The sequence below is a fragment of the Narcine bancroftii genome, chromosome 9 (genome assembly GCF_036971445.1).
Source record: "Narcine bancroftii isolate sNarBan1 chromosome 9, sNarBan1.hap1, whole genome shotgun sequence".
Taxonomy (NCBI): Eukaryota; Metazoa; Chordata; class Chondrichthyes; order Torpediniformes; family Narcinidae; genus Narcine; species Narcine bancroftii.
The window spans coordinates 106885338-106912619 of record NC_091477.1 but is presented as its reverse complement, the minus strand read 5'-3'; the positions used below and the strand labels follow the sequence as shown (position 1 = coordinate 106912619).

At 41.4% G+C, this 27282-nt stretch overlaps 1 protein-coding gene across 8 annotated transcripts in view; it reads left to right on the top strand.

The window, feature by feature from the left end:
- Nucleotides 1–27282, top strand: part of tnk2b (tyrosine kinase, non-receptor, 2b) — a 192678-nt gene that overhangs the window by 74792 nt on the left and 90604 nt on the right. The window contains exon 3 of one of the 8 annotated variants that reach the window (XM_069897196.1): nucleotides 17624–17744. The exons of the other annotated variants lie outside the window; for them this stretch is intronic. The gene's annotated coding sequence lies outside the window, so the exon portion shown is untranslated. The remainder of the gene's footprint in view (nucleotides 1–17623; nucleotides 17745–27282) is intronic. 8 annotated transcript variants of the gene reach the window in all.

Genomic DNA, 27282 nt, shown 5'->3' with positions numbered 1-27282 from the left:
GTAACTTCCTTGTATCCCAGATATGTTAAATTGTTATGCAGTCTAGTGCTCTGCATTTCATGGGACTCAACCAAGGAGGCTGAGAGGGAAACCCTAATGGTTCGACAGCCCAGTATGTCTGTAAATACTGTTCAGGCTTCTGCCTGGCGAGGATACTCTGGTCATGTCGTAGTGTGTTGCACCGGGGATTGCTGCTCCAGAATGGGGTTCCTTAGTCATGCCAGGCACTCTTTATCACAAAGTTGACCAGATGAGCACAAACTATTATTCAATGCAACAGATTGCAGCTGTTCAGATATATTTTTACATATGATGTGCGAAGTTTCAAAACGAATTGTTATTTGTGCATGTATGGAAAAAATGCAGATTCTAAAATCTGTATAAATAAAAAGGACCTTTTTTGCCAGGTGTGATACTTAACACATTTAGGGGTACTTTCTAATGCAAACATAGCTGTCTGTTTTGCATGTGCTGACCACTTTTCACAATACAAAGACCCAAATAATATTCAAACTCTTCGTTTCATAAATGTCATGTCAACATTTATATGTGACATACAATAGAATAGATGCCAATGTAAAGGATGTTATAACAATTACGTCTTATGTCAAATGTTCTCAAGCTGATCTACAGCCGAAGTCAAAAAAGCTGCAGATTCTGGAGCTCTACAATTACAGAGAAAAAGCCTGAAGCATCAGGCAGCATTTTTAAAACAAAGTTAATGTTTCACGTTGATAGCCTTTCTGCAGAACTCTGTCAAATAATCCCTGATTTGAATGTCTCAGTGATCATAAATGTTAGTTGACTTAATACTTATTTCCAGAGTTTTTGTTTTGATACATGACTTTCTTGTGAAGGGGCTCAACTATAGGATAGCAGGTCAAATGGAAGTGGATGCTAACTTCATGCTTAATACTGTAATTCACAACCAGTCATTTTGGAATTGTACCCAGATATGAGCTGGTTCAAATCAAGAAATGAAACGGAAAACTGAAAATCTGAAATCAGGGTGCAAAATTCTGAATACGTGCAAAGGAATAACAACTATTATTTGGTAAGATTTGTACCTTGGGTTAAATGTGAATCTGACCTCCACCAATCTCTAAATGTACTCTTTCCAAGTGGGATGTAATGATCAAGAATGGGAATCCTGCCTAATTTGTTTTTTTATCAACCTTCCTTTGTTGACTTTCCAAGTGCCTACTGGTTCAAATTATTTACTTATAAGATGTTATCAGGAAACTCGCTTGTTCCAGCAAATATTATGAAAATTAAGGCATGTTTCCCCTGGTTTTTAATCTTGGACAGAAATCTAGAAATTTTCAAATGCAGATAGGTGGCAGACAAGGCTCTTCACTGCAGTTTGAGAATAATTAACCCACTGTTATCTTCCAGAGTCAAAACAGTGGAAGAGGTGCAGTGTAAGGAATAAAAATGTTTAATGTTTTTTCCTGTTACGCATGAGGAAAATAATTAGTAGAATAATGAACCTTGATGAAATTCCTTGGCTCAGTGGAAACCTGTCTGCTGAGATTTTGTATCCCCACACTGTCATGTTTTTTGTGACTGTTTACTGACTTGGATCTACTTCAGGCCAGACTTCTAATGAGTTGCACCCACTGCTTTCAGTGTCATTCAGACTGAGGCCATCTGACTCCAGTACCGGCTAAATTTGTAGCTTATTCTTGGAACAGTTAAGGGATTATTTTCAAACTATTGGCAGATGAATGCAGTATTCAGGTCATATCATGCAACGGCAGTGGCATCTGGGTGCAGATGGTGTGGGTTGTAAATGAATGAAAGAAATGGAAAGTAAAGCAAGCAGAACAGATCAAAGCAGTGATCTGGAGCAAATCAAATTGAGTTAGGTATTTCGTGGGATAGGTAAACAATTCTAGTGAGATGTAATGTTTTTTTGCTGTTGGTTTCATAGTTTTGTGAAGAATGGAATCATTTTGTTTGTCTTCTCATAATTATTGCTGCATCTCAAGTGCTGGCAGCAAGTAAGAATCAATCACCCTACCTAGGCTGTCCATCCCCAGGGTGATCTGACGCCTGGGTGCCGATTTGCGAGCATTCACTCTGGCATGTTAACTACTAGGATAAGGTGCCAGTTTGAATGGGGCTAATGAGGCAGGAAGAGGAGGAGAATAAATGAGCTTAGCTGACAAAACTAGGTGGAACAGAAAGAGGCTAGTTGAATAAAGAATGGGAAATAACAAGTCAAAACAAAAAGGGTCAAAAGGAGGAGAGTGGAGCTATGGAATAAAGGAACTATGATTTGGAAGATGTGAGGATGCTAGGGAAATGCAGTGGGGGGGGGATAGAGGATCAGGTGGGATAGTACTTTGTACATTCAATCATAATCTCATGGAATTGTTGAGGGGCCTGGAGGGTATATGCCCTACTCCTATTTCTTTGTTGTATGATACAAGAGGACAAGGCTTCTATATCCCAGTGAGTAATATTTTATCTTGATGATTGCACTTAGACCCAGTAATTGCATGAGGGAATAATATTACCATCGTTATGTTTAACTTTTAGTACCTCACAATGCTTCTGCTTTATGCGATCTAGACGAGATAAATTTTTATCTGTGATTATTTTCATAATAACTTGTAGATTGTAGAAAGGGATAAATGTGGCAATTGGAATTAATTTTACATTTGGAATCATTTTGTTAAATATGCTCAATTTTAAGAAGCTTTTTTATGGAAAAGGATGACACATTCTATGAAGTCATTAATGTTTTTAATTTGTTATGTTGGAGATATCCTTCTGTTGTTTTCCTCCTCAATATCCTATCTTAAATTGAGGCCACAGCTGTTGCAAGTATTGTTAATTTTAGGTGAATGTAAGTTAGGTATTTTGCCAATCTGACACAATAGATCTACATGTTTCTGTGCAGAAAGTCAACCCTGGTGAGTTGTTAATATCCCAGCAACTATTATCACTTCATTAATTTTTAAAAAGACCTTTTTGTAAATTCTTAAGCAGTCATTACTGTGGTGAAAGTAAGTCAGATTTTTCTCAGTATATTCGAGAGTAGTGCAAGCTTTTCAACATTGGGGCAGTTCTGTCAGTCTCACTAGCACACTCTTTCCCTTAATCCCCTCTTTTCCTTAATATGTGTGCACTTGTGTTCATCTGGTGCTCATGCTGGCTTCATCCTTGGATGACAAAAGATTGTTGGCTTCTGTTTGCACCTTGACCCTTTCTTCCCACTGTTTGCAGTGTCGATTGCCAGCTTCTTCCATGTGGCTTTTTATGTTTTCTTTTGTTCACTGTCTGCCAATTTTCCTCTGGAGCTCCATCCTCCATCAACACAGCCTCCTCAGGAGGGTTCTCCTTGTGGCTGGGATTTGAGAGTTGAAGGCGGGCGTGCTTGCTTCCCTTGGTCTCTGTCTCTATAGGGATCTCTGTCACAGTTGAGCGGGTGTTAACCTGACTTCCTGAAGGTCTTGGGGATCTGGTGTGGTTGCAGTAAATCGCAAATGTCCACCTGAATTTTAGTCTATGGGCTCAGGACTCCCTCTTGATAACAGGGAAAAATCTGGTCATCACGTGAGAGGTGCTCTTGGCACTGATGTATTTGGCACGTGTCGAGATCAGGTCTCCTCCAGTGCCTATCCCCTGCCATGATGGCCACTAGAGCTGACCTGATTCATGTGGGGGTCAAAAATGGAAAGGGTTCAAAGATTGGCCATGTACAAGTCACCAGACAATGGGATAAAAGGTGTACCCAAAATGGCCATCATCCTGATGACCACCTTTGTCATCAGGCTGTGCATGGAATCAAAACATGATGGCATCAAGTGCCACTATGTGCTGAGGTTCTACCTGTCACAGGTGTTATGAAGGATGGGCCTGGCCCTGTTGCTGTGCATTGCCCCAGTCAGCTGGATTTTGCCACACATACTATCCTTCATGGAAAAGTTTCTCCAGATAAACACTTTTGACCACAAGGCCCTTAGGCAGGGGTCAGCACAGAATGTTCTACAGACACTGAGAGATGAAGACTCAATGGACAAGGTGGGATGGTTCCCGGAGCAGACCATCCACCATCTGGTGGAATGCCTCATTGCCATTGCTCACAAACAAGCACCAGGACTTGGTCTTGCTTAGAAGAGCCCTCCCAATCAAATCCTATCTGTATAACCAGAACATCACCCACAAAGCATATTCACATTGTCCCTGAGATGACTGTAATGGAGTAGAGATAGGTCACCAACCTCTTTGCAGAATGCAGATTCGCTAAGAGTTTGTGGAGAAAGATGCAAGGGTCCTTTGTCACAATTCATCCCCAGTAGCAGCATGATAGAGGACTCTGGGATGTTCCCAGAGTCAGACATCCAGAATTGCTGGAAGACCACCAACAGTGAAAGATGCACTTTGGTTTGGCCAAAACATGTTGGTCTTTCAGTACAAGAAGATGTCAATGAGGGAATTCTTCCAAATGGCATATTTCAGGAAGCAGGGGTATATGCTGAGGACACTCTGAGGCTTGGCGCAGTCAATGTGAGGGCACTGTGAGGAAGGACCACAGTCTAGAATCCTTTTGTTTCCAGGCATTTAAGGGCTGATACCCAAGGGAAGCCCTTCTGCAACAAAGTGGGGAGTAATAGCATAGTTTCTGTAATGAAGGCAGTGCTGTAAATGGAAGTGAATGTAACTGTCTGCAGTGATGGAAATATGTGTATATGAAACTAAGGGTAGGAAGAGACTTTGAGTGGGTTTCCTTTTGTAAATAATTTATTGTGAATAAAGTCTATTTTTGGTTAAAAAAATGAAAGTGCACCTTCAACAAACTGCACTATTGCTAACTCACTTTGTTTGCATGAGGATAACTCGATATTTATTATCTATCGATTGTTTTGTATTTATTGTCGCTTTGTAATTCAGTTAAGTATGCTGTTACAGTTTTTTTTTGCATATGAATTTCATTGCATACGAACATTGTACAATGTATATAATAATAAACTCACTACCATTATCAAGCTTTCATTTGCTGTGTGCTGTCTGCCCAAGTGAAAATGTCAAAACAATCCTATGACTCTTTCAGTGAGAGGTCAGTGCGAGAGATTGCTCACTGGATAAGTGACTGCTTTTGAAACATGGCTGATCTGAAATCTATCTTGCCTTATGAGCAGATTGATTCCAAAACCTTCTGCAGTTCTGACTTTTCTTGCTATCACTGCACTCGGCATAAAGATATTCCAATAATTGTATACAATTGCCTTGGGTCTCATTTTCTCTTGCCAAGGATTTATTTTGCATGTTCTTCTTTAACTTAACATGAGTTAGCTTAGGTGTTTTCAAGTCCTCTTTGATGGAGAGGGTAGAATTGGGATGATGGGTTTATGTACTGGGTTTGACTTTGATAGGCCCAGTTGACCTTTGATGGATGTGGTGATATGACTATAATTCTCCTCTCTTCATTACACTTCTCGACTATCTTCTCACTGGAGTGCAAGTACAGGTGTTAACACCTCTACTTACGCTAGCTAAGCTTACGATTTTTCAATGTTATGATGATCGCCGTATGGTGGTGTTGGTCTGACTGTTGTTATTGGATATTGTGCAATAGCTGATGGATGCTTTGGCGGGATACATTTTATGATTTAAAATTGTTTTTTTTCAGTGTGGAATAAAAGGTATTCGATATTTAATTATAAAATAGACTTTGTTTTAGATACATCTGCCCAGCTGTAGGCTATGGTAAGTCGTCTGAGCACTTTTAAGGTAGACAGGGCTATGATGTTTGGTAGGTGTGGTATTCGTTCTCGACTTACGATTTTTTCCACTTACGATGGGTTTATCGGAACATTACTCCATTGTAAGTAGAGGATCACTTGCAATCAACAAGATGAATGAGAAACCCTTCACCTTCATTTACCTCTCTTCCAGAATCAAGTTCACTGCAAATTTGGATATTTGATCTGCAATACACAGAGGCCACGTGTACTCGTGGAGGTCAAAGTGAAAATAATCATAGGCATGTTCACTGAATGTTGACTGAGAGCAACTCCTTGTAGGTGGGTCTACCTTTGGTATGTGGGAAACAGTCAAAAATGAAATAATAAAGTCAAAGTATTGTTATTGGAGTGAAAAGTTAATTCCAGAAAGTTCAAGGAATATCAAGTACTAAGGGACATTAAAGGTTAAATAAGGGAGAGAAGAAGGGAAGCACTTGGTATGTATTGAGAGCTCAAAACAGAAGCTGTTCTGGAATAGAGGAAGCTTTGGGGGTGTTTAAAAAAAATGAAATTAAGATGACAAAGAGGGAATATAAAATATCAGCAGTGGATAAGATTAAGGAAAACCCCAAAGCCCTTTATAAGTTGATGAATGGTAAGAGTATATCAGAGAAAGAGAAAGGCCCATTTGGTATCAAAGTGGAATCCATTGCTTGGAGCTAAAGGGTGTTGGTGAGATTTAAAATCAGTACTTTTCATCAATACTCACAAATGAGAAAGACATTGCCATATGTCATCATTAGAAAGGAGGCATCAGATGTCTCAGCAGATGATATGTGAGGCAAGGGGAGTTGAGGGTAATGTGCTGGGGTCCTAGCAGAGATAATCTCAGATGACTGGAGGGCAGAAAATCTAGAACCCTCATTCAAGAAGGACAGCAAGAATATAGTAATTAATTGCAGGCTAGTGAGTCTTGTATCATGAAAAGGAAGTCATTGCAAGAACATCACTGAGGGATAGGATTAATTGAACAATTTGATAAAAGGGTATTTAAAGGGTTTCAACTCTAAATGTGGACTGACCATTTCTATCTATGGATGCTATCTGACCTGCTGAGTTCCTCCAGCAATTCTTTGTCAGCTCTGACAAAGGGTGATAAATCTGTGACCAATGGTGTATTACAAAGTTTAGTGCTGGGACTCTTGCTTTTTGTTTTATGCATTCACAATTTAGATACGTAGAGGATATGATCATTAAGTTTACAAAAATTTGTGGTGGTGTTGATAATGAAGGTAATTGTAGGCTACAGGATGATATTAATCTTTGACAAGACTGCTGAAGCAATGGAAGATGGAATTTAATCTTGATAAGGGTGAGATGATGCATTTTGGCAGGATTAACAAGGATCCAAAAATACAGTGAATGGTAGGGCTTCAAGGAGCAACTAAGACACCTTGATCTAAGTCCAAAGATTACTGTATCTACATGTAACCTATATGTAATTTACATGGATAAATTTACTTGAGATGTGACCAATCCTGGACATAACACCTCCTCACCTGTCAGGAAGGCGCAACAGCCACAACAGTTCCTGAGAAGGCTGAGGCAGGCAAGGCTACTGGCCACTTATTCTATCAACTTTCTTCAGGTGCTCTGTTAAGAGCAACCTGACGAGCTCCATCACAGTGTAGTATAGTTACTGTAGAGCATTGGATTGGAGATCAATCTACAGGACCATAAAAGTAACAGAGAAAATTCACTGGGGTCACCCTCCCCACCATTGATGTGATTTACCGGGATCATTGTTTAAAGGGGGCTTGTAAAATCAATAAGGATCCTTTGCAGATACTCCCTTTGGGAAAGAGCCAGAACCACCATGCTGATGAATAGTTCTTTTCGCAGGCAGGGAAACTGCTGAATAATTGAATAACTGCTAAAACAACTCTCTGAGATGACCCATTTTATTAATAATATTTAAATATATGTGTATATGTACTAAACTTATCTGCTTATTGTTTCCATTGTTTTCCACAGTAGACTGAATAATGCTGTTTTGTTGGGTTGTACAGTTACAATCAGATGATAAGTAAACTTAAACCTTCAGGAGTGAAAAAGGCAAATGGGATGCTTGCCTTCATTAGCTGAGCACAACTTTTAAAACCAGCAAGATTATGACACAACTTTCTAAAATGTTGTTTAGTTCACTGGTTGGAGTACTCTGTGCAATTCTGCTCACTAGGAAGGATTTAATTGCACTGGAGAAAATGCCAAAGCAATTCACCAGGCTATTCTCAGGATGGAGCAGGAAGAAAGACTGAATATGCTGGGTTTGTTTTCCTTTGAGAAGAGGAAGCTTACGGGGACAGAATTGAGCAAAATATACAAAACTAGATTGGGTGGATAGTAGGAAACTTTTCTCCAGGTTTAAAAACACCAGAGGGGATAAAGGGGCAAGAGATGTAGAAAAGATGAAAGGGAAATCTTTTTCACCCAGATGTTGGAATTCAAACCATACTGCCTGAGTGGATGGTGAAAGCAGGTACTCTCAATGTTTTAAGTATCCAGATGAATATTTGAATTGCTAAGATGTAGAAAGCTGCTGGTCAAGTGCCAGAAAATTCAATTAGTTTAGATAGGTATTTATAACAACAAACCAAATTTCCAACTTGCTTCAAGACGGTTACCGTCATGAAAGAAAAACATAATGGGAATGAATGGTGTGACAGAGTATATAGATATGTTTTTGGGAGATAAATTGGGAAAGATTTGTTAGAATAGGTCACATACAAACAATTTAAAACATATTATTTAAAATACTGGAGCTCTGCTCATGCTAGACATGTTGGGGCCAACAGTCTTTGCAAGAGCTTTGGAGAGTGCTCAAGAGACTTCACTAATAGATTGTTGTTTACAAAAGGCAACAGATGAAAGATCTTGTTGGAGCTGCAGATTATCTGGAAGAGAACTTGTTGTTCTAAGAGGGTCACATGGTTTTGCAACCAGAAAGAGTCAAACAGGCTCTCTCTCAGAGAGAGAGAGAGCCACACACACACACACACACACACACACACACACACACACACACACACACACACACACACACACACACAGACACATATCACTAGCTATGTTACAGCTAGTTACAGCATCTGGGACTGGAACAGGACAAGCAGGCAAGCTTGTGGAAAGTTTTGTAAGTGCTTTATTCAGCCTGATCAAAGCCCTCGTGGTTCATGCAAGAGGAGAGGACTGGCTGTCTAACGTTTCACTTGGAATAAGAGAAACAAAAAGGAATTCTGTGGTGACCTGAAAGAAAGAGGTGATCATCTGGAGAACCCTGAGGGGGCAAGTTTCATCAGGAAAACACTGGCTGATTAAAAAGGAATCGGTTGTGGGTGTCCAGCGAACAACAAATCTCTCTCTGAAAAACAACAAGAACCTTCCTGAGTGATAACCATTTACCTTTCAAACACCAAAGCCTGGTGAACTTTATAAATGTTAAATTCTGTGCACAGTATAAGAATTGCCTGCAACCAGTGAACTTGGAGGAATGAGAAGTGTGTTTGGACTGGGAAGCAAAGAACTTTTCTGAACTTACACACACATTATACACATGTGCGCTTAGAATTAGAAGGGGGTTAAGTTAGGTTAGTTAAATTGTGAATCTGTTTTCATGTTTAAAGATAATTAAAAGCAACCTTTGTTTAAGTAACCATTGGTCAAGGTGAATATCTATTGGTGCTGGGTTTTGGGGTCCTCTGGGCTTGTATCAATGGCTACTGATCAGTGGCTTTGACATCCATCCTGAAGTTCTTTGAGAGGCTGGATTGTGGCTCACATCAATTCTAGATCCTTGAATTTCTGTCTAACAGATAACAACATCTCCACAATTACGCTCCCTACTCTACACCCTCTACACACATGACCATACAGCTAAATACCTGAATAAACCCAATAACAGTTTTATTATGCTGCCCTTGCTTGGCACTAATTGATGTTCCTTTTCATTGTAGCCACGTACTCTGCTAATTCTGCTCTTTACGCGGTGATATGAATGTTGGAGACATAGGCGTATGATCTGGGGTGGGGGGGGTGGGGGTGGAAACTGCCCTCCCAAATTCAAACAAAACGTTGGAGAAAATTTGGCAGAGAAAGTAAAAAGATAAACAAATTAACAATAATAGCAGCCTCGCTACACCATGTCCTGTCCCTGGGCACCTTCACACCTGAGGTGCCGCACATCTCACCTCCAACCCAGGGTCTGAACATGGGCTGCGGCCTCCTCCGGGAACCGGCTCATTGCTGGAGCAATGGAACTTAGATCAGTGTTCAGGCCCTTTTGATGTCAGCGTGGACAATCTGAGGCTGGCCGTCTCATGACAGAGCAATCACAGCCCAGATGCTGACGGATTGAATGACTGAATTTCCTGCATCTCTGTGTGATTACGTCAGACGGCTTGCTTAGCATCACCCAGCGTCATTCCCACAGCAATGGGCCTTCCTCCAGATGGATGCGAGTCTCAGCCTCAGATGGAGCAGGGTTGGAGCAGTCAGGTACAGCCCTCCTGTGCCAGCAACTGGTTTTTGGAGGAGGCAGCAGCCTATTTCTTGTCCCGGAGGTAAGATGCAAGGTGTACAGGCCCCATATGAAATTTTGGGCAAATCAACCCCTCTGGTCCCCCCCCCTCAACCAAAGAGTCCCCCTGAGCCCATGGTTAGAGATAACCAGTTAGCCTATTTGCAAAAGAATTAGGTATTTTGTGACCAATAAACTTACTTGATGGTGGATATGGGCATGGTGGACAAAAGGGCCTGATTCAGAGCTGTATCTCCACGCATTCTCCAAAATCCTCTTATTGTAAAGGTCAACAACACTGTCTTCCTAATTGCTTGCTGAACCTGCATATTAATTTTCAGTGATTCTTGCACATGGTTACTTGGACCCTCTGGACTCCATATCACTTTTTAAAGAAAGCACTTTTTAACTTTCTAGATTAATGTGAATGCCTTCCTTTTTGTTCATCTATTTGTCTTTGCCCATTCACTTTAGCTTGTCTGTATTCTCCTGAAGCTATTCTGCCTCCCCCCACAACAGCCTTCATTTACACCGAGCTTCATGTCAGCAACAACCAGACAAAAACACAGAAAATGCTGAAATAATGTTCTCCTTAAAGGATGTGACATGCTCACCTGCTTAAAGGAATCCCCAAGGCCAATTCATGTGGGAATTGCATCCCGGAAGGAACTGAGAACATGCAAAATTTGTTTGAAAATGCCAAAAATGCCACTTCTCAAATGACCCGTCCACTCATCTTGCAAATATTTCTTGTCTCCTCTGTAGCATAGTCTGTGGATCCCTTTCAGGCAAGACCTTATTCTCCCCCCACACCCCCCCCCACTCCTGAACTCCACACCCCTCACTCCTGAACTCCACCCCCCACTCCTGAACTCCACCACTCCCCCACTCCTGAACCATCCCCCCACTCCTGAACTCCAACCCCCCACTCCTGAACTCCACACCCCACTCCTGAACTCCACCACCCCCCCACTCCTGAACCACTCCCCCACTCCTGAACTCCACCCCCCCTCCTGAACTCCACCCCCCCACTCCAGAACTCCACTCCCCACTCCTGAACTCCACCCCCCACTCCTGAACTCCACCCCCCACTCCTGAACTCCACCCCCCACTCCTGAACTCCACCCCCCCCACTCCTGAACTCCACCCCCCCACTCCTGAACTCCACCCCCCCACTCCTGAACTCCACATCCTGTCAACTGTATTATGATCATACAAATACATGAAATGCAAAAATTAATAGAAAACCCAAAATAACAAAGAGGCAAAACACTGGAAAATTCACCGCCTCAAATAATTGCAGCTAGTCCAGGAATATTTGAAGGGCAAGTAAAACCTTTTACAATACGATGTGATCTATAAATTCATTCCAGACCAGGTTAAATGAGAAACTCAAATGTTCCAAACCATCACTAACATTTTAACTTGAGTATTTCGGAAGGATTCGAAGTGTAGTTGACTGAGGCAATACTTGGTGTTGGTCTGTTTTGTTAACTGGTTGCATAATCAACAATATTTAGCCAGAGGAGGCGTTGAAGAGTCTGCTACTTCAACAGATGATTGCTTGTGCCTGCTCAGCTTCCTGCAGGGTGGACTGTAGTTGGCGCAGTCCTTTTGACTGTGAGTTGGTGTTTATATAGAATGAGTCTGGCAGATAACAAACTGAGTTGATACTTGTAAAATTAAATTCCTTTGCACAGTGCAAAATGTGCCACATAGAGCACAGCTTTTTAAAGTGATTTTTTTTTTAACAAAACAGTAGCAGCACTGTGCTTTTGGAGGGAAAACACTTCACTACCAGCTGCATCATTCATACTTCAAGATGGCCTGCACAAAAGTGGATTATGTTCCAACAAATTCATTTCCTCGTATTAAAAGCTTCAGTGGTGAGAAAGCTGAAATCTTTTTGTTTCTGCATTCTCACACTGATTTCTTTCATTGCTTTGGGTCAGTCTATTCTCTGTTGCTGAAGCTGGTGTCATGTTGCTATTCTGATGGTAGTTTTAACAATCGAGTCTATCTGGATTTAAAGTGGCTCCTTCACTCATCCTTAGTTTGTGCTGTATATGAGTAATGGCTCTATTTATGTACATTTGCTGTGATAGTGCCCAGTTATATAAGTCATTGAACCAGAGTTTACTGAACTGTCTGTGAATGGGTTGTCAGCTGAGGATGTTCCATATTTGATTTCATTTTTGAGGGGCAGGGGATTGGGTGGGCAGTTGGGGGAGGTGGATTGTTTAATATTTGGAGCTCACAAAACTGCTGTCAATATTTGTTTTGGCATGGCTATTAAACATCATTTTAAAGGACAGGAAGCTTTTGTGCTTGCTGATTTCTTCAGCTTCTATTCTGCTTGTCAGTCCTCCAGATTTTCCAATATAGTTGGTTGGATAATAGCAGATACTGTTTAAACAGAAATGGGTTGCACTATGTTTCTGCAATGAACTTAACTTGCGCCAATCTTCCTCTTCCCACCAATCATCTTCATTCCCCTTCTAACCCTTGGTCTTTGCTTTCCAACTTCTCATATAAATGACACTGGATGGCTGATGGGTTATATTCTATTCCTCCTCCTGGCTGCAGATGGAATTTTAATGCTGGATAAATACCACCAATAAAGGCACCTTATGGTAATATCGGCCCACATTATAATTCTGCACAACTCCTTTCATTATTTTGGTAGAAATTCACCAGTGTGTGTATCCATGCCAACCAGTGAGTGGAACCTTAAGTTTTGCTCATTGGTACTTTCCATCATTATAAAAATGAATAATTTTTTTGTGAAAACCCCACTTTCATTCATCTTTCATGATCTCTGTTGAAATTTTAGCCCTTTGTTGCCAGTCTTAAAATAAGTAAATGTTTTTGTGGGTGTACATCACATCAGAAATGAAATTCACTGTTGACAGTTGTAAAGCATCAGTCGTGGCCACGCTGAAATCGTTGGACTGAAATGAATAAGTGATGTGTGATTTGTAGAGCCATTTCCTTTTGTGATTTATTACAATGCATCAAGGGTCTGTAAGATTCTGTTCTGTGCTCTCACTCAGCCTGAATTTTAATCATTATGAAAATTGGATACTCCTACTTCCTGTTTGTATGGCTTTTGACTTCATTTTCCCAGAAACCTCATTTACTATAAATGATGTGTTTGTGAAAGGCATTGTAGGAAACTTTCATGAGTGAAAGAAAGAATGACATTGTTCCTTAACTGTACCTACAAAAGATTCTATTTTATGCTTGTTGAAGGTTTATAGTTTAAGTTCATTAAGAAATACTGTGCTTGTATTGGTGAGAGTATTGTGGTTGCAATAATTTTCAAATAGTTGGAAGGATTCCACCCACCACACTTTTTGTATTGGACAAAAGGGCAATATTGTAGCCTGCAAGCAGAAGTTTTTGACTTGGGCTGCCTAACATTTATTTCTAATGTGACAGGTCTCTGAGCTTTATTCCAGACGAAGACATCGAGTCATACACCACAGAAACAGGACCCTTGACCTCAATGTTCATCTTGACCATCAAGTACCCATCTATATTTGTCCAATTTACCTGTACTTGCTTCATTCCCTTCTGTGTGTTCAAGTGCTCTTTGGGATACTGCAAGCAGGTTGTGGCAGATTTGCCTTTACCACCCATTGAGGGAGAAATTTTCAGATCCTCTTTAATTTTCTTATCCCTTACCCTAAACCCATGTCCTATTTGATATTTCACACATAAACTAGACTACCACTTCAATACATTACTGAGAGAAGACTGTATCACGTGACATATTTCAGGTGAATTGTTAAGATGAGACTCCGTTTCCCTCCTCCATGAGAATGAACTGCTTCATGACATTCCTTGAGTGGGAGTTGTTCAACTGCCATGGTCAACATTTATTCCTTCATCTCAGCTACGGCACTCTCTCACTCTTTTTACACTAAAAACCCGCATTATTGCCGTATACACGACCTGTCTCTGGAAGCTGGCTTTTATTCCTTCCACTGAAGTTCATAACAACACTTCTCTATGCTGTATTCCATCTGTCACTTCTTCGCTCATTCTCCCAACCATTCCAAGCCACTCTACAGACTCCCTGTCCCTCCACATATATTTGTATCATTTTCCAACTTGGCCACAAAGCCATCAATTTTGTCATCCAAATCATTAACATATAATGTTAAAAATCACAGACCTACACCAATCCCCGTCAAACACTAGTCACCAGCAGCCAACCAGAATAGGCCCATTTCCTCACTTGCCTACTTCCAGTCAGCCAAGCTAGTACCCTTCTGCAACTGGTTCTTCCAAAATTCTAGCTCGTCACTGGCATCTTCCACTGTGAAAACAGATGCAAAATATCTTTTCAGTTCATCTGCCATTTATTTGCTCCCCATTATCACTTCTCCAACTTCATTTTCCAGCGGTCCCACATTCACTCTCACCTCTCTTTTACTTCTTGTATGTTTAAAAACTACTTATATCTTCTTTTGTATCATCGTATTAACTAGCTTATCTTGACATTTAATGTTTTCACTTCTTACTGCTTTTGTTAGTTGCCTTACATTAGTTTTTCAAAGCTTTCCAAATCCTACAGCTTCCTGCTTATTTTTGAAATATTCTATGCCCCCTTTTGCTTCAACAAGTAAAGACCCAGAGCCATCAAACATTCTTCATATGTTAATCCTCTCATTTTGTTTAATAAACCTATCTTAAACATTCTAGAACTCATTCTTGGTCTAGTATGGCCAAAAACATTTCTTGTTCCATGTAATTTCATCTCTTCTGAACTCTTCTATGTCTCTTTAGTCTTCTCTGTGCCTGCCCTAGGAATATTAGAGAACCTTTCAACAGCGACTCTGGTTTCTGCTCTGTTCAAATGCAATCTATTAGCCCTATAAAAGGTCTCACCTCTCCCAGAACTGGAGTCTTCCACTTAATTCATACGCATCACTGAGGCAGCCTAAATGCTTGTGGAAATGTCCCAAAGCCTCAATACTGACCTGGCATTTCTTCTGTCCTGTACTTGAAAGCACAGGATAAGATGGGCCAAATTCCCCATAGTTTTCTTCAAGGGAGATCGCGCCAGACAAATCTGTTGGAATTTTTGAGGAAGTAACAAGCAAGACTGATTAAGGTCAGTCAGTGGATGTTGTTTACTTGGATTTTCAGAGAGGCAAATGTTTCTGAAGTGAACAGCAGCCTCACTTGAGAATAACAGTCGGCCCTTGAACCAACTTGTATCCTTCAGATTGATCATGCACCTGAACTCCATAATCCTTTGATGTCTTTGCCAGGTAAAAATCTATTGATGTTGTTTATATTGTAGGTAAAATTGATTTTCATTTGAAAATCAAAGGATGTTTGTCAGTAGTGCATCCATTTCTGAAACCTATCATCTTTTTGATAAGATGTCACACATGTGGCCATGGTACTTTAGGAAAGGTACTAGCAGGCTAACTGGAAGTAGGCAAGTGTAGAAATTATAGGAAGGGTACTAGCTTGGCTGACTGGAAGTAGGCAAGTGAGGAAATGGGCCTATTCTGGTTGGCTGCTGGTGACTAGTGTTTGACGGGGATTGGTGTAGGTCTGTGATTTTTAACATTATATGTTAATGATTTGGATGACAAAATTGATGGCTTTGTGGCCAAGTTGGAAAATGATACAAATATATGTGGAGGGACAGGGAGTCTGTAGAGTGGCTTGGAATGGTTGGGAGAATGAGCGAAGAAGTGACAGATGGAATACAGCATAGAGAAGTGTTGTTATGAACTTCGGTGGAAGGAATAAAAGTGTGGACTATTTCTTTAAATGGAGAGAGAATTCAGAAAGTGGCAGTCCAAAAGGGACTTGGGAATCCTAGGTCAGGGTTCCCAAAGGTTAAGTTGTAGGTTGAATTGGTAGTAAGGAAGGCAAGTGCAATGTTCATCTTCATTTCAAGAGGACTAGAACATAAAAGCAAGAGTGTCAGGCTTTATGAGGCATTGGTCAGACCACACTTAGAGCATTGTGAGTGGTATTGGGGCCCATATCTAAGAAAGGATATGCTGGCATTGGAGATGTTTCAGAGGAGCTTTGCAAGAATGATTCTGGGGATAGAGGATTAATGTATGAGGAGGGTTTGGTCCTGTAGTTTAGAAGGATGAAAGGAAATCTTATTGAAACCTGCCAAATATTAAAAGGACTGGTTAGAGTACATTTAGAAGATGTTTCCAGTAGTGGGAGAGTAGAACCAGAGGGTGCAGACTCCAAATCAAAGGATGACACTTTAAAACAGATGAGGAGGGATTTCCTTAGGTAGAGGGGGATGAATCTGTGGAATTCATTGCAGCATACAACTATGGAGACTGGATTGGGTTTATTCAAGGCAGAGGTTGATGAGTTCTTGATTTATAATGGTGTTAAAGGTAATGGGGAAAAGGCATGAGAATGGGTGGAGAGGAAAATGTATCAGCCATGGTTTGAATGGTGGAGAAGACTTGATGGGCTGAATGGCCTAATTTAAATTTAGAATTGCAGCACGGTTACAGGCCCTTTCGGCCCATGAGCCCATGCCACCCAATTGACCTACATTTGACCTGGTACATTTTGAAAGGTGGGAGGAAACCGGAGCCACTGGAGAAAACACATACAGACATGGGGAGAACCCAGATCCCAATCGCTGGCACTGTAACAGCATTGCACGAACCATTACTCTAACCATGCTGATCATTCTTACGTTTTTATCTGCAGTTTTTGTATTTCTCTCTTGAATTAAACTATATTATTCTGAATTTTTATTTTGTGTGATATTTGCAGAGCAAAGTCAGGGTGTGGGAAAGTTTTGAAGTTAGAACTATAACAGTCACTTCAAAAAGGATTTGTTTTTGAAATTTCTAAACATGACATTTATAAGGCATCTGGAGATGCATTTTCTGTCTATTTCACAAAGACCAAAGCTTGAATACAAAGGTATTTTTTTTACTTTCAGTGTTCAGAAAGAGGCCTGTTTTGCAGCTTGATGGCGAGACTGCTGCCTTCCTGACCCCTGATTGCCAATAACAATTAACACGTGAAAGAGGAAGAAAGGAAGTAAAGATTGCCATTATCTTTTAAATCAAGCTGCAAGAGCAGTTAAAAGTGAATGAGTTTCACCAGGATTATTAAAATATGAATGGGGTTTCACTGCTTTTATTGTTCCAGAGGAGTCACAGGGACCTTTGTGCAAGTTTGTGAGAAGACTGTTTTGTTGGCATATTTTTCTTTATTAATCCTTCATACTTGGAAATACTTGCAATGATCAAACATTTTTTTTGTGATTTTGACGACACCAAGCCAACATTAAAGGAATGTGTTCTCATTGTCTTCATCTGCTTTGAATTCTGAGGATGAAGTTATGGAAACACACAAAGGCAAATGTTTCTGAACAGCAGCCTCACTTGAACCAACTTGTATCCTTCAGATTGATCATGCACCTGAACTCCATAATCCTTTGATGTCTTTGCCAGGTAAAAATCTATTGATGTTGTTTATATTGTAGGTAAAATTGATTTTCATTTGAAAATCAAAGGATGTTTGTCAGTAGTGCATCTATTTCTGAAACCTATCATCTTTTTGATATTTGCATTCTTTCTCTTTCCTTATCGCACTAGTTTTCTTTCATGAAAATTGGGCAAAATTTATTTTTTTAATTTGAATTATGGGGACATTATGGATTGTGAGGGAGAAAAGGCTTAGATTGATTGTGGAGTAGGTTTATATAGGTCGGCAGTACATTGTGGGCCGAAAGTTCCCTGCTGAAGTCTTCTATGCTCTATTCATGAGAACAGGAAATAATTACTGTTCATTTACTTAGGGTTTTGTTTTGATAGTTTGGTGCATGATTTCTCCTATCTCCAGTAAAACATGAAAGCCTGAAAGAAAGCTGTGATTGTGGTAGAGATGCTGGAGGAACTCAGCCAGTTTGCAAAGTCTGTGGGAGGTAAAGATGTATTACCACTGTTTCGGGCCTCAGCCCTTACTCAAGGTGTGAGCAAAAAGCAGTGAGGGGCCTACATTAAAAAGCAGGTGATGAGAGGAACAAGAAGGGGAGGAGTTTATTTTTGGTTCTGTGAAGAGACAGAAAAGGAAAGAGGAAGAGCTAGAGACAAGGAAAAAATGGGAGAGTGGGGCTAATGGAAACTAGGGGTCAGTGGTTGGAAGGTGCTCAGATCTAATATGAGGTGTTGTTCCTCCAATTTGTGAGTGGTTTCAGTCTGGCATTGCAGACTATGGGCAGACATATCGGCAAGGGAAATGGGTGAGGAATTGAAATGAGTTGCCACTGGGAGATCCACACTATTGAGATGGACAGCGCTGAGGTATTCAACGAAGCAATACCCTAGTCTGCATCCACTCTCTCCGATATAGAGGAGACCATAGTGGGAGCACTGGATGAAGTAGTTGACCCCTGCAGATTTGCAAGTGAAGTTAGTACTTGGAAGGACTGTTTGGGACCCCAAATGGATCACAGAGGAGTGTGTACCTTCTGAGGTGCCAAGGGGACGATTGATGGGAAGGGAGGAGTGGATGAGGGAGTCACGCATGGTCCGGTCCCTGTAGAAGGTGGAGAGAGGAGAAGAAAAGATGTGTCTGATGGTAGGATCATGTAGTATGTGGCGGAATTGGCGGAGGATGATTTGTTGGCTGCAGAGACTGGTGGGGTGATAGGTGACAGCAAGTGGAATCCTGTCCTATTTGCACATGGGAATAGAGGGGCCAAGACAGATGTGTGGGTAGTGGAGGATATCAGGTGAGTGCCAAGTTGATAGTGGTAAAGAGAAATCCACGTTGTTGGAAGAAGGAGATCTCTGATGATCTGGCATGGAAGACCTCATCCTGGGAACAGATGCGACAGTGGCGGGGGAATTGAGAGAAACAAATGGAATCCTTGCAGTAGACAGGGTGTGAAGAGGTGTAGTTGAGGTAGCTGTGGGAGTTGGTGGGTTGTAGAAGATGCCTGTCGAAAGTTTGTCTCCCGAAATGGAGACATGAGAGATTGAGAAAGGGAGAGTGTTGCTAGAGATGGCCCGTGAATTTGTCATCAGAATGGAAGCTAGCAACACAGCGGATAAAGTTGATGAGCTCATCATGGGTGCATGAGGCAGCAACAAAATAGTCATTGATGCAGTGGAGGAAGAGTTGAAGAGCCTTGCTTGTGTCGGCTTGTAGCATGGATTGCTCCATGTAGCCAACAAAAAGGCAGGCATAGCTTGGGCCCATGCGGATACTCATGGCTACCCCTTTGACTTGGAGAAAGAGGGATGTAAAAGAAGTTATTGACGGTGAGGACAAGTTCAATCAGATGGAGGAAGGTGGTGATGGAGAGCGACTGGTTGGGTCTGTGGTTGAGAAAGAAAAAAAGGACTTTGAGACCTCGATATGGGGGATGGAGATGGTAAATGAGTTCAGGGAACTGGAAGTTGTTGAAGTGATGGAGGGCATGTGAAGTATCATGGATGTAGATGGGGAGGGACTGGACCAGGGAGGAGAAAACTGAGTCAAGATAAACCGATACAGACAGGTTCAGTGGGGCAGGAGCATACGGACACGATAGGTCTGCCAGGAAAATTGTATTTATGGATCTTGGGTAAGGGTAGAACTGGCCAGTGCAGGGTTGATAAACAATGAGGTTGGAGGCCGTGTGAGGGAGTTGACTAGAAGTGATGAGTTCAGAAATAATGTGTGATGCAGTGATTTGATGAGTTTTGGTGGAATCCTGTTAGAAGGGAAGGAGGACTAACTAGTGTGCCAGTCCACAACAGTGTCATCCTTGTCTGCAGGTTTGATGGTGAGGTTGTGTTTAGTGCGGAGAGAGTAGAAGACCAGGCATTCTGAAGGATTGAGATTAGAATGGGTGAGGGGAGAGCTAAAGTTGAGACTTGATGTCTCGGTGGCAGTTGGAAATAGAAAGCTCTAGAGCAGGCAGAAGGTTGGAATGAGGTGTCCAGGAGGAGGAACTCAGCGGGTTGGGCAGTATCCATGGACTCAACCTTGCACTTGGCCCCAGCATCTACAGACTTTCTTGTCTGAAAGGTTGCTTACCTTTTATTTCTTATGGAGGCTGCGTGACCTGCTGAGTTTCTCCAGCAAGTCTGAATGTTGCAATAGACTATAGTCAATTGGCCAATCCATTCTGATTTCCATTTAACCCAATTTTTCTGAAATTTTGCATAATTTCAATATATTGGTTTTCAAAGCACTGAGTAATTGATGGCATGACTGTTGTTTAGAACAGGGACTTTTTAAAATATTTTATTTAAAAAATTTCTATTCATAACCTAAATTAAAACTATCAGTTTATCAATTGCAATTTGTTAAACTAGCATTAGCGGTCACGAGGAAATGTATCACTTGGAAGTGATACATCTTTGGGTATGTTAAGGTGCCATGCAGAGATTCAAAGTTGTATTCCTTTGGAAAAAATGACATATAATGTGAGAAATAAGTATTCTACATTCATACAAATTTGGTACCTGTACACCCAAATAATGGGATTACATATGTAATGATATCCTCCCTATGCACCTAGACCTGTGAGATTCATCTCTGAGTAGTTAGGAAAAAGTTTTGAGATGTGTGCCAGACAACTCTTTGCAATCTAAAAACTATTTCTTTCTTTTCTCTTTTCCTTTTATACTTATAGTTTTATATTATCTATATTATATTTTTTTGAAGGGGGAGATGGGAGAGGGCAGGGTTTGTGGGGTGGAGTGAAAACCATCATATATGTAACTATAGTTTGCTTCTTTGAAATCTGTATGATTATATAAATGTTATTTACTAATGTGCCGGTAGAGGACCCATGATTCGGAGCCGAACAGGAGTGTGGGTATGACAACGGCTCTGTATACGGTTGTTTTTCCAGACTCTTTTGTGTAGTCTTCCAAAGGCGCTATTTGCCTTGGCGAGTCTGTTGTCTATCTCATTGTCGATCCTTGCATCTGATGAAATGGTGCAGCTACGGCTCCTAGAACGCTTCCACCAGCGTTGTCTCCGCTCCATCCTCAACATCCATTGGAGCGCTCACACCCCTAACGTCGAGGTACTCGAGATGGCAGAGGTCGACAGCATCGAGTCCACGCTGCTGAAGATCCAGCTGCGCTGGATGGGTCACGTCTCCAGAATGGAGGACCATCGCCTTCCCAAGATCGTATTATATGGCGAGCTCTCCACTGGCCACCGTGACAGAGGTGCACCAAAGAAAAGGTACAAGGACTGCCTAAAGAAATCTCTTGGTGCCTGCCACATTGACCACCGCCAGTGGGCTGATAACGCCTCAAACCGTGCATCTTGGCGCCTCACAGTTTGGCGGGCAGCAGCCTCCTTTGAAGAAGACCGCAGAGCCCACCTCACTGACAAAAGGCAAAGGAGGAAAAACCCAACACCCAACCCCAACCAACCAATTTTCCCTTGCAACCGCTGCAATCGTGTCTGCCTGTCCCGCATCGGACTGGTCAGCCACAAACGAGCCTGCAGCTGACGTGGACTTTTTACCCCCTCCATAAATCTTCGTCCGCGAAGCCAAGCCAAAGAAAAGAAAGAAGAAGATTTACTAATGTATAGAACAGACTCTTACAGATTATATTCCCATGCCATCTACAGCTGGAGTTTGCAATGGTTAGTAAATGTGTCTGCAGGAAAAAAAAGGGGAGAATTCAAATATTTCTTGTCGTTTGTACCGAGATGCAGGGTAAAGATTTGCTTTGTGATCTGTGTAACTTCTGGATTTGAGTCTTTGGGTTGCCATATAAACGTTTGTGATGAATTCTATGCTGGCAAGGCAGTAAATGGAGCATTATGTTGGGTTGTTTTATCTTGAGTGAAGGAAATGAGAAGTGTGAGGCCACTCTTTGATGCTAGCTCACCAGTCATAAAATAGAGTGGAATGCAGTGGTTACGGAAGCTGTGTCCCTTGATTAAAGGCTGGTTAGTTTTACTTCAGGGGTAGGCAAGATTCTCAAGTCAATTATTAAGGATGAGATTTGAGGGTACTTGAAAGCTCAAGATAAAATCAGCATAGTTTCCTTCAGGGTAGATCTTCCTTGACAAATCTGTTGGAATTCTTCAGAATCAGAATTTATTGTCATGAAAAAGTCATGAAATTTGGTGTTTTGTGGAAAGATCATAGTGCAAACATTCATATTCTAACCATCTTACCAGTGATTTTAGTTCATTGATTATTCAGGAATCTGATGGCAGCAGGGAAGAAGCTGTCCCTGTGCCGCTGAGGGCTCGTCTTTAGGCTCCTGTACCTTTTCCGCCCCGATGGTAGCAGAGTGAAGAGGGCATGGCCTGGGTGGTAGGGGTCTTACAGGATAGTGGCAGTTTTTTAAGACACCGCCTCATATAGATGTCCTCAATGGAGTGAAGTCTGGTGCCTGTGATGTCATCGGCCAAGTTAACAACCCTCTGGAGTTTATTCTTGTCCAGAGAGTTGGCACCTCCATACCAGGCAGAGATGCAACCAGCCAGAATGCTCTCCACATGACACCTGCAGAAGTTTTCAAGAGTCTTCGTTGACATACCAAATCTCCTCAGACACTTCACAAATTATAACTGCTGGCGAGCCTTCTTTGTGATTGCATCAACGTGAAGGCAGCAGAACAGATCCTCGGAGATTTTGATACCCAGCGATTTAAATTTACTTACTTGAGGAAGTAACGAGCATGGCTGACAAAGCAGAGTCAGTGGATGTTGTTTATTTGGATTTTGATAAGTTGATGCACATCTGGCTGGTAAATAATTTAGGAGTACTTGATATTATGGGAATAGTATAAGCTATGGGGATAGAAGATTGCCTTCTGCCTGATGGCCAAAGAATGGAAATAAAGGGGCCTTTTCTGGATGACTGTCGGTGACTTCTGGTGCTCTGCTGAGTTTGGTGCTGGGTCCGCTAATTTTCACTTTATTGTAAATGATTTAGATGGTGGAATTGTTGGCTTTATGGCAAAGTTTGCAGATATCATGAAGAAGATGGAACATGGTATGGTTGAGATGCAGGGAGTTTGCAGAGGGACTTGGACAGGTTGAGAAATTGGGCCAAGAATATGCAGCTAGAATACAAGAAGTGTACGGCCATGCACTTTGTTAGAAGGAATAAACACGTCAACTACTTTCTAATGGGAGGAAATTCAGAAAGCAGAGGTCCTTAGGGACTTGGGAATCCTGCAGTGAGACTCCTAAAAGATTAACTTGAAGTTGAGACAATAGCAAGGAAGGCAAATGCAATGTTAGCAATCATTTATATATTATAAAAGTAAAGATGTAACACCAAGGCTTTGTAAGGTATCAGTTAGGCCACATTAGGAGTATTGTGAGGAGGTTTGGAAGGAAGGATGTGTTATGTTGGACAGTGTCGAGAGGAGGTTTGAGTCAATGATCTCGGGGATGAGAAGGTTAATATGTGTGGAGCGTATGATGGCTTTATGTCTGTACTCGCTGGAAGTTTTTGAAAGATTTAGAAGTGCAATAGCAATCAATATGAAATGGGAGGGGAGAAATAGATTAAAAGTATTATGTATGAATGCATGAAGTATAAGAAATAAAATGGATGAGCTTGAGGCTCAGTTCGAAATTGGCAAGTATAACGTTGTAGGAATCACAAGAGACATGGCTGTAAGAGGACCAAGGCTGGGAAATGAATATTCAAGGATATGCGTCCTATCGAAAGGACAGACAGGTGGGCAGAGGGGGTGGGCTGTTTCGGTTGGTGTGGAATGAAATTCAGTCCCTTGTGAGGGGTGACATAGAATCAGGAGATGTAGACTCAGTATGGATAGAACTGAGAAATTGTAAGGGCAAAAAGATCCTAATGGGAGTTATTGACAGCCCCCCCCCCAGTCAGTAGCCTGGATATAGGATGCAAGTCGAATAGAGAATAAAAATTGGCACGTCACAAAGTTAATGCTATTGTTGTTATGGGGGATTTCAAAATGCATGTAGACTGGAAAAATCAGGTTAGTACTTGACCCCAAAAAAGGGAGTTTGTGGAGTGACTCTGAGATGGATTTTTAGAGCAGCTTGTACTGGACCCTACCAGGAAGAAGACAATTCTGGATTTAGTGTTGTGTAATGAACCAGATTTGATAAGGGAAGTCGAAGTAAAGGAGCCATTGGGAGGTACTGGCCATAATATGATAAATTTTAATCTACAATTTCAGAAGGAGAAGGGAAAATCAGAAATATCAATATTACAGTTGAACAAAGGGGACTATGGAGCCATGAGGGAGGAGCTGGGCAAAGTTGAATGGAAAGATACCCTAGCAGGGATGACAGTGGAACAACAATGGCAGGTATTTCTGAGAATAATGCAGAAAGTGCAGTAAGGGGTGACCGTGGCTGACAAGGGAAGTCAAGGACAGTATAAAAATAAAAGAGAAGTATAACTTAGCAAAGATGAGTGGTAAGCCAGAGGATTTGGAAACTTTTAAAGAACAACAGAAGATAACTAAAAAGGCAATATAGGGAGAAAAGGTACGAAAGTAAGCTAGCCAAGAATATAAAGGAAGATAGTAAAATCTTCTTAGGTACGTGAAGAGGAAAAAATTAGTTAAGATCAAAGTTGGGCCCTTGAAGACAGAAGTGTGTGAAATTACTATGGGGAACAAGGAAATGGCAGATGACTTGAATAGGTACTTTGGATCTGTCTTCACTAGGGAAATCACAAGTAATCTTCTAGATGTAATAATGGACAAAGAACCTGGGGTAACAGAGGAACTGAAGGAAGTTCATATTAGTCAGAAAATGGTGTTGAGTAGACTGATGGGACTGAAGGCTGAGAAATTCCCAGGGCCTGATGGTCTGTATCCCAGGGTACTTAAGGAGGTGGCTCTAGAAATCATTGTCACATTCGTAATAATTTTCCAATGTTCTATAGATTCAGGATCAGTTCCTGTGGATTGGGGGGTAGCTAATATTATCCCACTTTTTAAGAAAGGGGGAGAGAGAAAACAGGGAATTATAGACCAGTTAGTCTGACATCAGTGGTGGGGAAGATGCTGGTGTCAGAAGAATGGCACATTTGGATAGCAGTAACAGGATTGGACGGAGTCAGAATGGATTTATGAAGGGGAAACTATTCTTGACTAATCATCTGGAATATTTTGAGGATGTAACTATAAAAATGGACAAGGGAGAGCCATTGGATGCAGTGTTCCTGGACTTTCAGAAAGTCTTTGATAGGGTCCCACATAGGAGATTAGTGGGCAAAATTAGAACACATGGTATTGGGGGTGGGGTATTGATGTGGATAAAAAAATTGATTGGCAGACAGGAAACAAAGAGTAGTAATTAGCGGATCCCTTTCAGAATGGCAGGCAGTGTCTAGTGGGGTACACAAGGCTCAGTGCTGGCAGCTATCCAAATTAATTATTTAGATGAAGGGATTAAAAGTAACATTAGCAAATTTGCAGATGATATAAAGCTGGGTGGCAATGTGAAATGTGAGGAGGATGTTATGAGAATACAGGGTAACTTGGACAGGTTGTGTGAGTGGGCAGGTGCATGGCAGATGCAGTTTAATGTGGATGAATGTGAGGTTATCCACTTTGGTGGCAGAACAGGATGGCAGATTACTATCTTAATGGTTTCATTAGGAAAATGGGTGGCAATGTGAAATGTGAGGAGGATGTTATGAGAATACAGGGTAACTTGGACAGGTTGTGTGAGTGGGCAGGTGCATGGCAGATGCAGTTTAATGTGGATGAATGTGAGGTTATCCACTTTGGTGGCAGAATAGGAAGGCAGATTACTATCTTAATGGTTTCATTAGGAAAATGGGAAGTACAACAAGATCTGGGTGTCCTTGTTCATCAATCACTGAAAGTAACCATGCAGGTACAATAGGCAGTGAAGAAAGCTTTGAACAAGGGGGGTTTAGTATAGGAGTAAAGAAGTCCTTCTGCAGTTGTACACCTGGAGTATTGTGTGCAGCTTTGGTCTCCAAGATTGAAGAAGGACATTCTTGCTATTGCGGGAGTGCAGCGTAAATTCACGAAGTTAATTCCTGGATGGTGGGTCTGGCATATGTTGAAAGTTTGGAGCAACTGGGCTTGTATACATTGGAATTTAGAAGGATGAGGGATTTGATTGAAACATAAAAGATTATTAAAGGATTGGACAAGCAAGAGGCAGGAAACATGTTCCTGATGTTGGGGGAGTCCAGAACCAGAGGCCACAGTTTAAGAATAAGGGGTAGGTATTTAGAACAGAGTTGAGGAAAAACTTTTTCACCCAGAGAATTGTGCATCTGTGGAATGCTCTGTCTCAGAAGGCAGTGGAGGCCAATTCTCTGGATGCTTTCAAGAAAGTTAGATAGAGCTCTAAAAGATAGCGGAGTCAAGAGATATGAGGAGAAGGCAGGAATGGGGTACTGATTTTGGATGATCAGCCATGATCACAGTGAATGGTGGTTTCTGACTCGAAGGGCCAAATGGCCTACTCCTGCACCTATTGTCCATTGATGAGTGGGGATCTCATTGAAACATACCGAATATTGAATAGGCTAGATGGAATTTACATGGAGAAGATTATTCTAATAGAGGGATGATCTAGGAGGAATAGAGGACACAGTCTCTAAATGAAAGGATGATTCTTTTGAACTGGCATGAGTAGAAATTTCTTGAGACAGAAGGTGGTTAATGTTTGGAATTTGTTGTTACTGATGGCTATGGAAGGCAAGTCATTGGGAATATTTAAAGTGAGATGGATAGCTTGATTAAATTAAAATGTTAAATTTTTTGAAAATTTAGATATGCAGCATGGTAAAAGGTCATTTTGACCCAAAAGCTCGTGCCACCCAATTAACCTACAGTCCCAATACATTTCGAACAGTGAGAGGAAACTGGAACCCCCGTGGAAATCCCACGCAGACTGGATGAGAACATACAATCATTGGACAATGTGGGATTTGAACTCTGGTCCTTATCGCTGGCGCTGTAAAGGCATTGCACTAACTGTTACATTTACTGTGCCAGCCCAGCGAGGGTGTCAAAGGTTATGGGGAGA